This window comes from Anomaloglossus baeobatrachus, chromosome 1 (genome assembly GCF_048569485.1).
Source record: "Anomaloglossus baeobatrachus isolate aAnoBae1 chromosome 1, aAnoBae1.hap1, whole genome shotgun sequence".
Taxonomy (NCBI): domain Eukaryota; kingdom Metazoa; phylum Chordata; class Amphibia; order Anura; family Aromobatidae; genus Anomaloglossus; species Anomaloglossus baeobatrachus.
In genome coordinates this window covers 163386587-163399520 of record NC_134353.1, presented here as the reverse complement: position 1 = coordinate 163399520, position 12934 = coordinate 163386587, and positions in this window count along the sequence as shown.

Sequence of the window (12934 nt, the reverse complement as noted above, 5' to 3'; positions counted from 1 at the left end):
AGGGAATAGGAGATTGTTTAATGAGCGGCCGGCTTTTTCAAAATAGTAAAAGCCGCCGCAGCAGTGTGAATGCCGTGCAGCGCCGCGCCGGGGATCGAGGAACGGTGAGTATGAGAGAGGGGGGGAAACTTCAGTCACTCTGGGGATTAGCGGTCACCGGTGAATCCTTCACAGGTGACCGCTAATCAGTACTCGACACAGACAGAGCCGCGGTATGAGGATGAAGTCAGGTGAAGTTCACTCGAGTTCATTCTCATCGCGCAACTCTGTCTGCTGTCAGCCGACATTTATAAACGACATTGTGCATCACACACACGGACATTCCACACGGACATTCCACGTACATTCCACGTACACATACACGTTAATTCCACACGCACACACGGACGTTCTACACACAAACACGGCTAGCATACGCAATTCACACAGGTGCCACACGGACCATAAAAACGGACACAAAAACGGGACACGGACCCGAAAAACGGCCCGTAACACACATGCGTGTTTTTCACGGACGTGTGAAGGGGGCCTTATGCAGCTTATTCCGGTTCCAATCGGGGTCGATTTCTCTCCATAAGACAAATGCATTGTATGCAGAAACGTCCAGTATGTTATAAAATAAAATCATTGGCCACTGATTGGTTTTGCGTTTGCATGTATATGTTGATTTTGCTTGGTCTAAAGTATCAACTGCTCCCTTTCTGGCATTATAATCCAAAATAATGTCAGGCATTGTGCTCATTAGAATTACCTGTTTAGTTTTTTTTGGAACATAAGAAACAACAGTTGTATTTCCAGAAAAATAAAAAGTAGAACTGTACACCTCTCTCTGGCTAAGGATACCTTGCGGTAGTTCAGGTTTGTTTTTTCTCTTAGTACCCAGCATGGTAAGTTGCTTTTTCTTCAACATCTGGCCTAGTTGATAGGATGTAAAAAAGTTGTCACATGTGACATTTTGTCCTTTTAGTCCATGAGTCAAATCTAGAACAACACGCATACTTTGATTTTTTTCAGGTCTTTCATCAGGGGGTTTTCCTGTATACACCATTTTGAGATGAAGTACACATAAAAAACATAACTTTTGCAGTCAGAAATAATCAGAGACCTGTAGAACAGTATAAAATGCTATCGGGTCATATTGACCCGAACAGTACAAGTGTAACAATCAGCGTGTAGCAAAAAGTAAACAAAAAAACAAAACAAAAACAAAAAAAAAAATGTAGAGCTCCACAAATGAGGAGAAGTCAAGGAACCACTAGTTTCAAATCCTCATTAAAAAAAATCTGCAGGGTCTCAAAAATCATTTCGGGTCATATTGACCCGAACAGTACAGCAGGGATAAAGGCTTTGAGACCGGTCACCATGACCTCATACAGGTAGTTCAGGCCGCCACCAAAATGAACTTCTGGATACAGTGCCCTCGGACACTACTCCACACCACAGTCCAAAAAGGTGCCCGTAAGGCTTACCCCTATTTGCCGCACTGCTCCCCAGCAAGCCACAATCTTTTCTCAGACTTTCTCAGGCCTCCAGCTGCAGGATCCTGTGCCAGCCTCAGGGACTCAGTAGTGTGGTCCAAATTATGTCTCTCTTGGCAGCTCCCTCTCTCCTGTGTCTCCTTCTTTACTCCATCATCAGAGGTGTCCCACTTTCCTTCATTCTGGTTTCTTTCTCGTTCCCTTGCTCCTGCTCTGTCTTGTGTCCCAAACTTAACTAACTTCAACCGTCTCTATCTGCACACCACTGTAACTTTATCTCCACTTTCCTTGTTATAAGTTCCACATAGCCAGCGACTTTGCTGCTCCACAGGCCTGAGGCCTGACTCCGACCCAGGCTGGGCCCTAACTGCCGTTTCCACAGAAACAGTCTCTCTAGCTATGCCCTAGCTTCTCCCCTATAGGCTAATTTCAAAATCCCAACTGTCTGTTACCAGGCAGATTTAACCTTCAACTGCATACCTATGCCTGTTCCTAGTGTCAGTGTGCTACTCTTGAGTGACATCTAGTGGTGGCCCCTTAAAACTACACATTATTGTGACAATACATTAATAACTCTATACAACATATTCAATAAATGCTTCACAACTATGTGATGTCTTCAGGGGGGCATCTTCTCTCTCTGGGGTTGTGACCACCCTCTTACAAGTGTATGTGTATATGTGTGTTTGTATATGTGTGTGTGTTTGTGTGTCCGATAAAGGAATCTGCACCGTCTCATTTACAATCATGATATTTTACACAGACGCCTCATGTTTCTCAGGGAACATCATAGACTATGTTTTGAGGGGAAAATTTAACCCCACGCTTTACAGTTATTCACAAAAACACCTCCTTACATTAAAGTCAATGGAGCTGGAAGCTGCAGGTCATTAATAGGAGCTGTGAATTTTTACTATAGGCAACAAAGGACATTATTAGTGTAAGAACCTTATGTGTGAGGTAATAGACAGGGAATGAGAGAGACACACTGACAGACAAGGAATAAGACAGACTGACAGGGAATTAAACAGATTACCAGGGGATGAAAGAGATAGACAGGGAATAAGACAGACAACCTGCCAGGGAAAGAGAGAGACAGACTGCCAGGGAATGAGATAGACTGACAGGGAATGAGACAGACAGGGAATGAAAGACAGGGAATGAGACAGACAGACAGGGAATGAGAGAGACTGACAGGGAATGAGAGAGACTGACAGGGATGATAGACAGACAGGGAATGAGAGAGACTGACAGGGAATGATAGAGACAGACAGGGAATGAGACAGTCTGACAGGGAACGAGACAGACTGACATACAGAAAATGAGACAGACTGACAGGGAATTAAACAGATTACCAGGGAATGAAAGAGATAGACAGGGAATGAGACAGACAACCTGCCAGGGAAAGAGAGACGGACTGCCAGGGAATGAGATAGACTGACAGGGAAAGAGACAGACTGACAGGGAATGAGACAGACAGGGAATGAAAGACAGGGAATGAGACAGACAGACAGGGAATGAGAGAGACTGACAGGGAATGAGAGAGACTGACAGGGATGAGAGACAGACAGGGAATGAGAGAGACTGACAGGGAATGAGGCAGTCTGACAGGGAATGAGACAGACTGAAAGGGAATGAGAGAGACTGATAGGGAAATGAGAGCGACAGACAGGGAATGAGACAGACTGACAGGGAATGAGACAGACAGGGAAGACAGACAGGGAATGAGACTGAATGACAGACAGGGAATGAGACAGACACAGGGATTGAGACAGACAGACAGGGAATGAGACAGACAGACAGGGAATGAGAGAGACTGAAAGGGAATGAGAGAGACTGACTGAAAGGGAAAGAGAGAGAGACAGACAGGGATTGAGAGAGACAGACAGGGAATGAGAGAGACTGACAGGGAATGAGAGAGACTGGCAGGGAATGAGAGAGACTGACAGGGAATGAGAGAGACTGACAGGAAATGAGAAACTCTGACAGGGAAAAAGACAGAATTACAGGAAATAAGAGAGACTGACTGAAAGGGAAAGAGAGAGAGACAGGGAATGAGAGAGACAGACAGGGAATGAGAGAGACAGACAAGAAATGAGAGAGACTGACAGGGAATTAGAGAGACTGACAAGAAATGAGAGAGACTGACAGGAAATGAGAAAGTCTGACAGGGAATGAGACAGACTGACAGGGAATGAGACAGACAGGGAATGAGAGAGACAGTTAGGGAATGAGACAGACACAGGAATTGAGACTGACAGGGAATGAGACAGACTGACAGACAGGGAATGAGACTGAAAGGGAATGAGATAGACAGAGACATCCAGACAGAGACAGACTACATGCACAGTTACACACTATACATTACCTCATCTTGCAGTTCCTGATCGATGCAGAGCAGGTTAGCAGACACTAGGATCTGCATGGAGGCTGCAGCAGCTACAGGACCTGCCTGGTCACCGGTCATGTGATCAGGCAAGGTCCTTCACCTTCTCAGCCTCCATTCTGCTCCAGTACATTTCCTGTCCTACTCTGCACCGATCAGATAGATCCGAGCACTGCATGAAGAGAGCAGCTCTCTATGAGCGACCTGGGCCCCCTCATTGCCCTGATGGCGGCCCCGACCCCTGGGGCCCGGTGAGCTGAAGGATGAAAGGGGAGTGGCCTGGGCTGTCAGTGGCCTCGCCCCCTCCTGGCTTCTGCTCATGGAGCCCCTTAGGAGTCACGGATGTAATGCCCTGATGGCGGCCCTGAGTGTGGTTGCCAGCTCAAGCACTGCAGTCGTTAGAACTCTGCCTAGGGCCTGCAGGACTGAAGACGGCGAGTGGGCCCCCCAGCTGTCCAGGGCCCAGGCATTTTCCCATGTGTGTTTGGTGCTGATGCCGGCCTTGACCAAAAACATAGTGCACTCTAAAGAAAGAGAAGTTTCATACATATCCAAAGCCTCCTTTACCCTCTTTTGCAAACCCTGTAAAAATTGGCTTTTTAGTGCAGGGTCATTCCACTGTGAATCTGCAGATCAGCACTGGAATTCAGCATAATATTCATCTGCAGCCCATTCCCCCTCTTGCAGCGAATGGATCTCAATTTTGGCTAATAATGTTCTATCTGATCATCATAGATGAGTCCTAGTGCCGAGAAAAATCCATCCATAAAAATAACCCAGCGAAATCAGAGAGCAATGAAAAAGCCCATGCTTGCGGCACCCCACTCACGAAAGAGACAATTCCAACCTGTTGTTCCTCACCACCAGAGGAGATGGTAGTAAATGGAAATATAACTTACACGCCTTTCTGAAAGTAACAAACCAGTTGCTCTGCCCCAAAAATCTTTCTGGGAGAGGCAATTTAGGTTCCAGTTATCCAGAGAGTAGACTGGACTGAGCTTGCTGCTGTACTGCCCTATTTAATTCAGCCACCTGAAGGGACAATGCTTGCAGTCAGTTCCACATATTCCCACAGAGAGCCCTCATGTCTCCACAGCCAGACACTCGTGTCCCTACAGCTTGTCCCATGTATGTCATCACAGCAAGCCCCTCATATGTCCCCACAGCCAGCCCCACATGTCTCCACTACTAGCCCCTCATGTTTCCACTGCCAGCGCCTCATGTCTCCACTGCCAGCCCCTCATGTTCACACAGCCTGCCCCACATATGTCACCACAGCCTGCCCATGTATATCCCACAGCCAGCCCCCTGTATGTCACCACAGCCAGTCTTCCACAGAGTGCCACAGGTATGTCCCCAGAGTCTGCCTCATATGTCACCACAGCCAGCTCCTCAAGTCTCCACAGCTGCCCCAAGTATGTCACTACAGCTAGTCCCTCATGTGTCCTGACAGCCTACTCCATGTGTGTCCCACAGCCAGCCCCTATACTCACCTAATCCAGGCTAATCATCCAGCGCAGTTCCATCTCCTCATCTATCTTGTACAGCAGTGGGTGCTGAATGGCATGATGATATTACAGCCCTGGGTGAGTCTTTATTCAAATAAACTATTTTTTTTCCTGTGTTTGTGTTTCTTTTAACTCTACACTTACGGGGTAAATAATGAAGGTGTCTGATAGATGCCTCTCCATTACTAACCTCTGGGCTCAATGTCAGCTGCCAATTCACAGCTGACATCAATCAAAAAAGAACTACCCTGATTGCCACAGCTCCAGGACAATCGAGAAGAGCTGGGCAAAGCGCTGGAATTGGCGCCTGTATGGAAGCGACACTTCTGGGGTGGCTGTGGGGTACTATTTTTAGGCTAATAATACCAGTCCCCAGCTGGTTGGTTCACCTTGGCTGGTTAGCAAAAATAGATGGGACACCCCCTTTTTTTTAAGTAATTTTAAAGGATCTCCTCTTTTTATGATAATTGAGCCAAAGTAAAGAAGACAGCTGAGGTTTAGGAAAAATAGAACTCCAAGTCATTTTTTTTTATTTATTGTTCACAGCAGCATACTGGCATCTTCAGCATGCAATACATTTTGTTGATTAGGTGTGCTGCAGCCTTTCAACAAACGTTATTAACATATGACCAGCATCTGAACTCCAAACTCAGACACAGAGGTTTTTTTTTAAAAGTCTGTGTTTGAGCCTGGTGTCTAGTATGAACACCGAACTTTACCAATTGGGTTTGCTCATCCCTAGTATTAAATCAGATTGTTTGTAATAAGGCATTGCAGAAAACTGGTGCCGCATGAGAGAGATTTTGGAGAGGAAAGTGGGAGTTTCAGATTATGAAAAATGATCTGAGGTTGGTTGCAGAAGATGTCTTAGGTTGGTTGCAGAATGTAATGCATGGTTAAGATGATAGACAGGGATGAGGGAGAAAATGGATTTTGCTGAGACCTTTGTGGGTGAGAGAAATACTTTTCCATAGAACTTTATCTGATGGATAACCAGTGCAATGACTGCACTAGGTAGAGCTATCAGTGTAGCAACTGGACAGAAATAGGTTTCTGACTGACACATTTAGAGTGGATTGGAGAGGAGAACATTTTCTCAGAGAGACCAATCAGTAGAGAGTTACAGTAGTTCAGATAAGAATGAATGAGAGTAACAGTAAAGGCCGCTTTATATGGTATAATTTATCGTGCATTCGCATGTACGATCGCACCCGCCCCCATCGTTTGTGCGTTACGGGCAATTTGTCGCCCGTTTCGCACAAAGTCGTAAACCCCCGTCACACGTACTTACCTTCCAAACGACCTCGCTGTGGGCGGTAAACATCCTCTTCCTGAAGGGGGAGGGACGTTCGGCGTCACAGCGACGTCACACAGCGACCGCCCAATAGAAGCGGAGGGGCGGAGATGAGTGGGACGTAAACATCCCGCCCACCTCCTTCCTTCCGCATTGCCGGCGGGACGCAGGTAAGCTGTGTTCATCGTTCCCGGGGGGTCACACGGAGCGATGTGTGCTGCCTGGGGAACGATGAACAACCGGAGTACAGAAGGATGTTTGATTTTTAGAAAATGAGCGATGTGTCAATGAGCAACGATAAGGTGCTCGTTCACAGTCGCACGTAGCTGTCACACGCTACGATATGTCAAATGATTTCGGATGTGCGTCACTAACGACATGACCCCGACAACATATCGTTAGATATATTGTAGCGTGTAAAGCAGCCTTAAGTGGTTTTGCAGTTTGAAAGGTGAGAAAGGAAAATTTCAGTGCAGTCAGTGGATTTGAATGTCAAAAGATCTGCTCATCTCTAGTAGTCAATAACTGCAGGGTGCCATTTAATACATTTGTATAATGACCACATTGTATTTGGGCACATGCTTATAAGCTTTAAATTAGTGTCTAGCCCTTTCCTATGCAGTCCTAGACTCTCTGGGCTATAATTAATTCCTTTTTAATTTTAATAGTTTACTGGATTGAATACTTTTCTTTTTTTACAAGTTGTAAAAAACGTAGATGATCCACCTAAAGTTTTATGAAACACAAGTCATAAAACAAAGTCTGATACCAAGTCTGAACATTTAGAAACTCATGCACAATATATGATACAAAATTAATGCATTGGGTGGCATTCTGTACTTACATTCATGCTTTTCAGCATTTATCACAGTGGGAATGTTACAGAAGATGATAAAATCTTCTAGAACATTAAAATCATAAAAAGAGTAATAAATGACTTTATAACTGCAGTATAGGTACAGTAGACATATAATAAAGTGCCTGCTGCAGATGTTGCTTCTGCAGCATTTTATAACCTAATGGGACTCATTGAACTGATATTGTTTTGTGTTTGAATATTTTGGCAGTATTTGGAAAGACTAATTTTATAAATGAAAGTCAATATCTGGAAGAAAGTAACATTAGAATCACTTTTTGTTAAATTAACATATAGATTGACATTGGATATATTTTCAGGTAAGTTATTGAGAGTGTGTTTAGATATTTCTTGTGTTTTAGATATACTGTATATTGAATAAAATATAATAATTTGAACTAAACTGTACAACTTAATACTAGTGATGAGTGAATCTGCCCTGCAACCTCAGGGTGCATCAGTGTCAGCGAAAACAATACATCGACATTTGAATGAAATGAAATCCTATGGCAGGAGACCACGGAGGACCCCACTGCTGACACAGAGACATAAAAAAGCTAGACTGCAGTTTGCTAAAATGTATGTGAGTAAGTCCCACTGACCCTGCCACCTTATGGCTAATTTGCATGTGAGGCACCTGATGCGCATCGCATACAAATTAACTATGTGCTAGGCGGATGTGAAAGGGGCCTGGTGAAGAGGAGGGTCCTGTCTGGGGCTTAATAAAGCAGCTGGGCTCCTGTCCCCCTCTTCACCGGGCCCCATCTGTAAGGGCAGTAATAACCTGATGGTGACCATGCCAGCAGGAACCTGGGCCTAATGGAAGGTACTCAGTTTCTCCGGTGGGCCAGTCCAACCCTGTACCCACTCATAGAAAGAAAAATTCAGCACCTTTCATACTATTTCTCTGCACAGTGATGTTTTCAATTATCAGCTGTGCAAGGAACTACAACTCAGTCCAGTCATGTACAATATGTCACAAAAATGAGTACATCCATCCATCACAGTTTTGTAAATATTTTACTATATCTTTTCATGATACAACACTGAAGATATGACACTTTGACACAATGTAAAGTAGTCAGTGTACAGCTTATATAACAGTGTAGATCTGATGTGCCCTCTTAGTAAATCAACACACAGGCATTAATGTAAAAACCGCTGGCAACAAAAGTGAGTACACCCATAAGTGAAAATGCCAAATTGTGCCTAATTAGGAAATTTCCCTCCCCAAAGTCATGTGACTCATTAAGGTTCCAACATTTTGGGTGTGAATGCAGAGCAGGTGAATTAAATTTGGTGTTATTGCTCACAGACTTTCTCATATTGGTCACCATGGCCCCTCCTGGCAAAGAATTGTCTAATGTTTTAAAAAAATGAATTGTTGCTCTACAGAAAGATGGCCTAGGCTATAAGAAGTTTGCCAACACCCTGAAAATGAGCTGCAGTACAGTGGCCAAAGACCATATAACTTGCCATGATCGACCAAAGAAAAGGACTGCACACCATGTATATCCAGAGGCTGTCTTTTCAAAATAGATGTACAGTATGAGTGTTGCTATCATTTCTGCAGAGCTTCAAGGGGTGTGGGATGAGCCTGTCAGTGCTCAGACCATAGGCCGCACACTGTATCAAATTGGTCAGCATAGCTGTCGTCCCTGGAGGAATCCTCTTCTAAAGATGATGCACAAGGATTCCCACTAACAGTTTTCTGAAGACAAACAGACTAATGACATGGATCACTGGAACTATGTCCTCTGGTCTGATGAGTCTGATGAGACCCAAGTCCTAGAAATATGGATTAAGTACCTAAAATCTCTGTTCCTCTTTTGTAGGATTTCTTTACATTACGAGAAGAGACAATGTCAGCAGATGCCATGTGGATTGGATATTGTGCCAGTGTTGGATCAGGTAGAATCCATCAGTCTGTGAGGACTGACTGTTCCCTAGATTTAGGATTTCCACTTTAACCCCTTCAGCTCCCGGGCACTTTCCGTTTTTGCGTTTTTGTTTTTTGCTCCTTTTCTTCCGAGAGCCGTAACTTTTTTTACTTTTCTGTAAATCTTGCCATATGAGGGCTTGTTTTTTGTGGGACGAGTTGTACTTTTAAATGAAACCATAGGTTTTACCATATAGTGTACTGGAAAATAGCAAAAAAATTCCAAGTGTGGAAAAACTGCAAAAAAAGTGTGATCGCACAATAGTTTTTGGGATGTTTTATTCACCGTGTTCACTACATGGTAAAACTGTTATATCTATGTGATGCCTCAGGTCAGTGCAAGTTTGTAGACACCAAACATGTATAGGTTTACTTGTATCTAAGGGGTTAAAAAAAATTCACAACTTTGTCCAATAAAAGTGGCGCACGTTTTGCGCCATTTTCCAAAACACATAACGTTCTCATTTTTCGGGATCTATGGCTCAGTGATGGCTTATTTTTTGCGTCTCGAGCTGACATTTTTAATGGTACCATGTATGCGCAGATGCTACGTTTTGATCGCCTGTTATTGCATTTTGCGTAAAACATGCGGCGACCAAAAAACGTAATTTTGGCGTTTGGAATTTTTTGCCACTACGCCATTTACCAATCAGATTAATTGATTTTATATTTTGATAAATCGGGCATTTCTGAACGCGGCGATACCAAATATGTGTATATTTTTTTATTTTTTAACCCTTTCATTTTCAATGGGGTGAAAAGGGGCTGATTTGAACTTTTAGGTGTTTTTTTTTTTTCTATTTTTTAAAACTTTTTTTTACTTTTTTTTTATTTTACTAGTCCACCTAGGGGGCTATAGCGATAAGCAATCCGATCGCTCTTATCTATTTGCTGATCACAGCTATACAGCTATAAACAGCAGATACAGTCACTTCCTGTTTCCCTCTGCTCCAGGCCGAGGGAAAACGAAAGTGAAACATCATAGCTGCAGGCGTCATCACATGACCCTGTGCTACGATGGCAACCACCGAAAGTCGGTCACGTAACTTCCGGTGGGGGCGGCAGTAAGTAAAAATCATGGCCGCGCGCATATAGATCTCGCTGCCAGACTTTGGCAGCGAGATTTAAGTGGTTAAATGTTGCGAGTGGAAGCAATTCCACTCGCAACATGCAGGCACACATGTCAGCTGTTGAAAACAGCTGATATATGTGCCAACCACCGCTGCCTGCCCGCGGCAGGGGGCGGCGCTTAACCTGACACGCTCCATGACGGATAGATCCGTCCAAGGTCGGGAAGGGGTTAAAGGAGTTATCCAAAAATATTTCATTTATATACTTTGGGGATAGAATCTATCAGGCAGTTAGATGCTGACTACCTGTCTGTTAGTTCTTAGGCCTGTAGTAAAAAAAAATGAAAATTGTCCAATTAAACCCCTTAAATTTACTGTAACTTTAATGGGATCCATCAATATTAATTGCACGGGCCTAGTAAGCGCCAATAAAGTTTGCAGCGCACTGTCCCTGCCTACATGGACTACTGATGTGGATGACGGGTCAGGGTCTTACAAATCATTTTGATTTTCTCCTATCACAACTTCTTTGATATTTTTAGAAGTAATTGTAGCATCAAAAAGTAACAAAAAGCTTAAAAAAGGTCATAAAAAATAGGCCTATTATTTAAACCAGGTTTTTGTATTTCATGTATTTTCTTAAAAATAATATTTGTTATGTTTTTTTTATCCATATTAAAATCTTTATTGGCCTCTGGGGCTTTTTAGTCTCTAACTTCCTTTTGTTGCACGAAATTTACATGAACATTAGCAGCAATGAACAGACTCTAACCCTCTGTTTTATACCGAAATCAGCTAATGAGGGTGTGCAAAAGTCATTGTGAGGAAAGAGGGAGCCGGGTCAGCTGTATCATCACCTATAGTGAATAGTGACATCTGTGTTTTCAGCTCTGTATAAAGTTGTTACCTGTCACTGTAATCCTGCCTCTGATGGTAAGGAGCCTGCTGAAAACTATTTCTGAAAGTACTAGAAATATGATTTTAAAAAATTCTGTATAGTGTGAATTTTGCAAGATTTTTTATTAATACAAATCATAATAAGATAAAAATAAAAGAATACATATAACATAAAAGTCTGATTTAAACAATAGGTCAGTTTCAATGACACATTCCTGTTAACTAAGTTCCAAAGTTCCAAATGGAAGCTCATAACACCAGTGAGAACATTGCCTGATCGTAATCTAAAAGGAGAGAAGGACAGTAAGTCCATCCATTTTCTTTGCAGCCCCTCAGGGCTGCAGACAGCAGCACAGTAGTCTGTATTCTGCACTACATGTAATGGAAGGATGAGGGGCAATGTGGTGATCAGTAATAACACTCTATCACATCTTGTACGGTTAGGACTGATCCTAATATCTGGTTGTGTTTCCTTCAATAATGTCACACCCAAGGAGCATCTGAAAAGAATGACCTATTGTGTGAAGCTACTGCCTTCAACCCTCTTCAAGAATGAGGTCAGTGAGAAAACTATGGGCAACCTTATGGTCTCTTTTATTAGAAGGTGGTTGTGTATTTGGATGTTTCTATTAAATCTTCTAACTTATTCTCTTGTCTTCCTAACGTCTGATGCAGACAACCCAAAGACCAAGAGAAGATACACAGTGCAGCGTGAAGAACAGCCCGAGCCATCCAGGACAATCCAAACCAGGGAAAAAAGGAAGTGGGAAGAACAAAAGAGAATAAGAGAACTGTGTGACTACCTGGATGAAAAGGAAAATATAACAGAAAAGTCAGAAAAGAAGCTAAAACTGGACATTCAGATCCCTGCAAGGAGGACCCAAAAAAGAAGGATCCAACAGGACAACAACCGCCGAAACGTCAACTGGTTCATGAGCGGAAAGAGGAACATCATATGGACCATCCTGCTGTGACCTCTCGATTGAAACATCATGAATGCAGTGGTAAGTATAAACCAATAGGGATAATAATAAGAACAATAATATGAGAGATTATAAGAAAGTAGTAAAAATGGTAATAAAATAACAGTAGTAATAAGACAGCAGTTTGATCCAGAGTTCTAGGACTGATCGCCTTTTCTCAGGGTCAAGAAGGAATTTTTCCCCTGTGATTTAAATAGGCTGAATGTGCCCATTTTTTTTGCCTTCGTCTAGATAAACAATGTAAGGATAGTGTAGTATTAATAGTTATTAATACTAATTGTTATTAATAGTTATAGAAAAGTTAGAATTATACTGTAAGAAGATCACAGGATAATAATAGGAATAAAATAGTTATATCTGTAAAAATAGAACTCCAAGTTAGAAAAATATAAAGTTAGAATAATACTGTAATGAGAAAGCAGGATAAGAATAGTATAATACCTAAACTCTATAGACACTATAGTATTAATTTAATTAGCACTGTAAAATTAATTACTTAACTAGAAATAACATAATTAGTTTT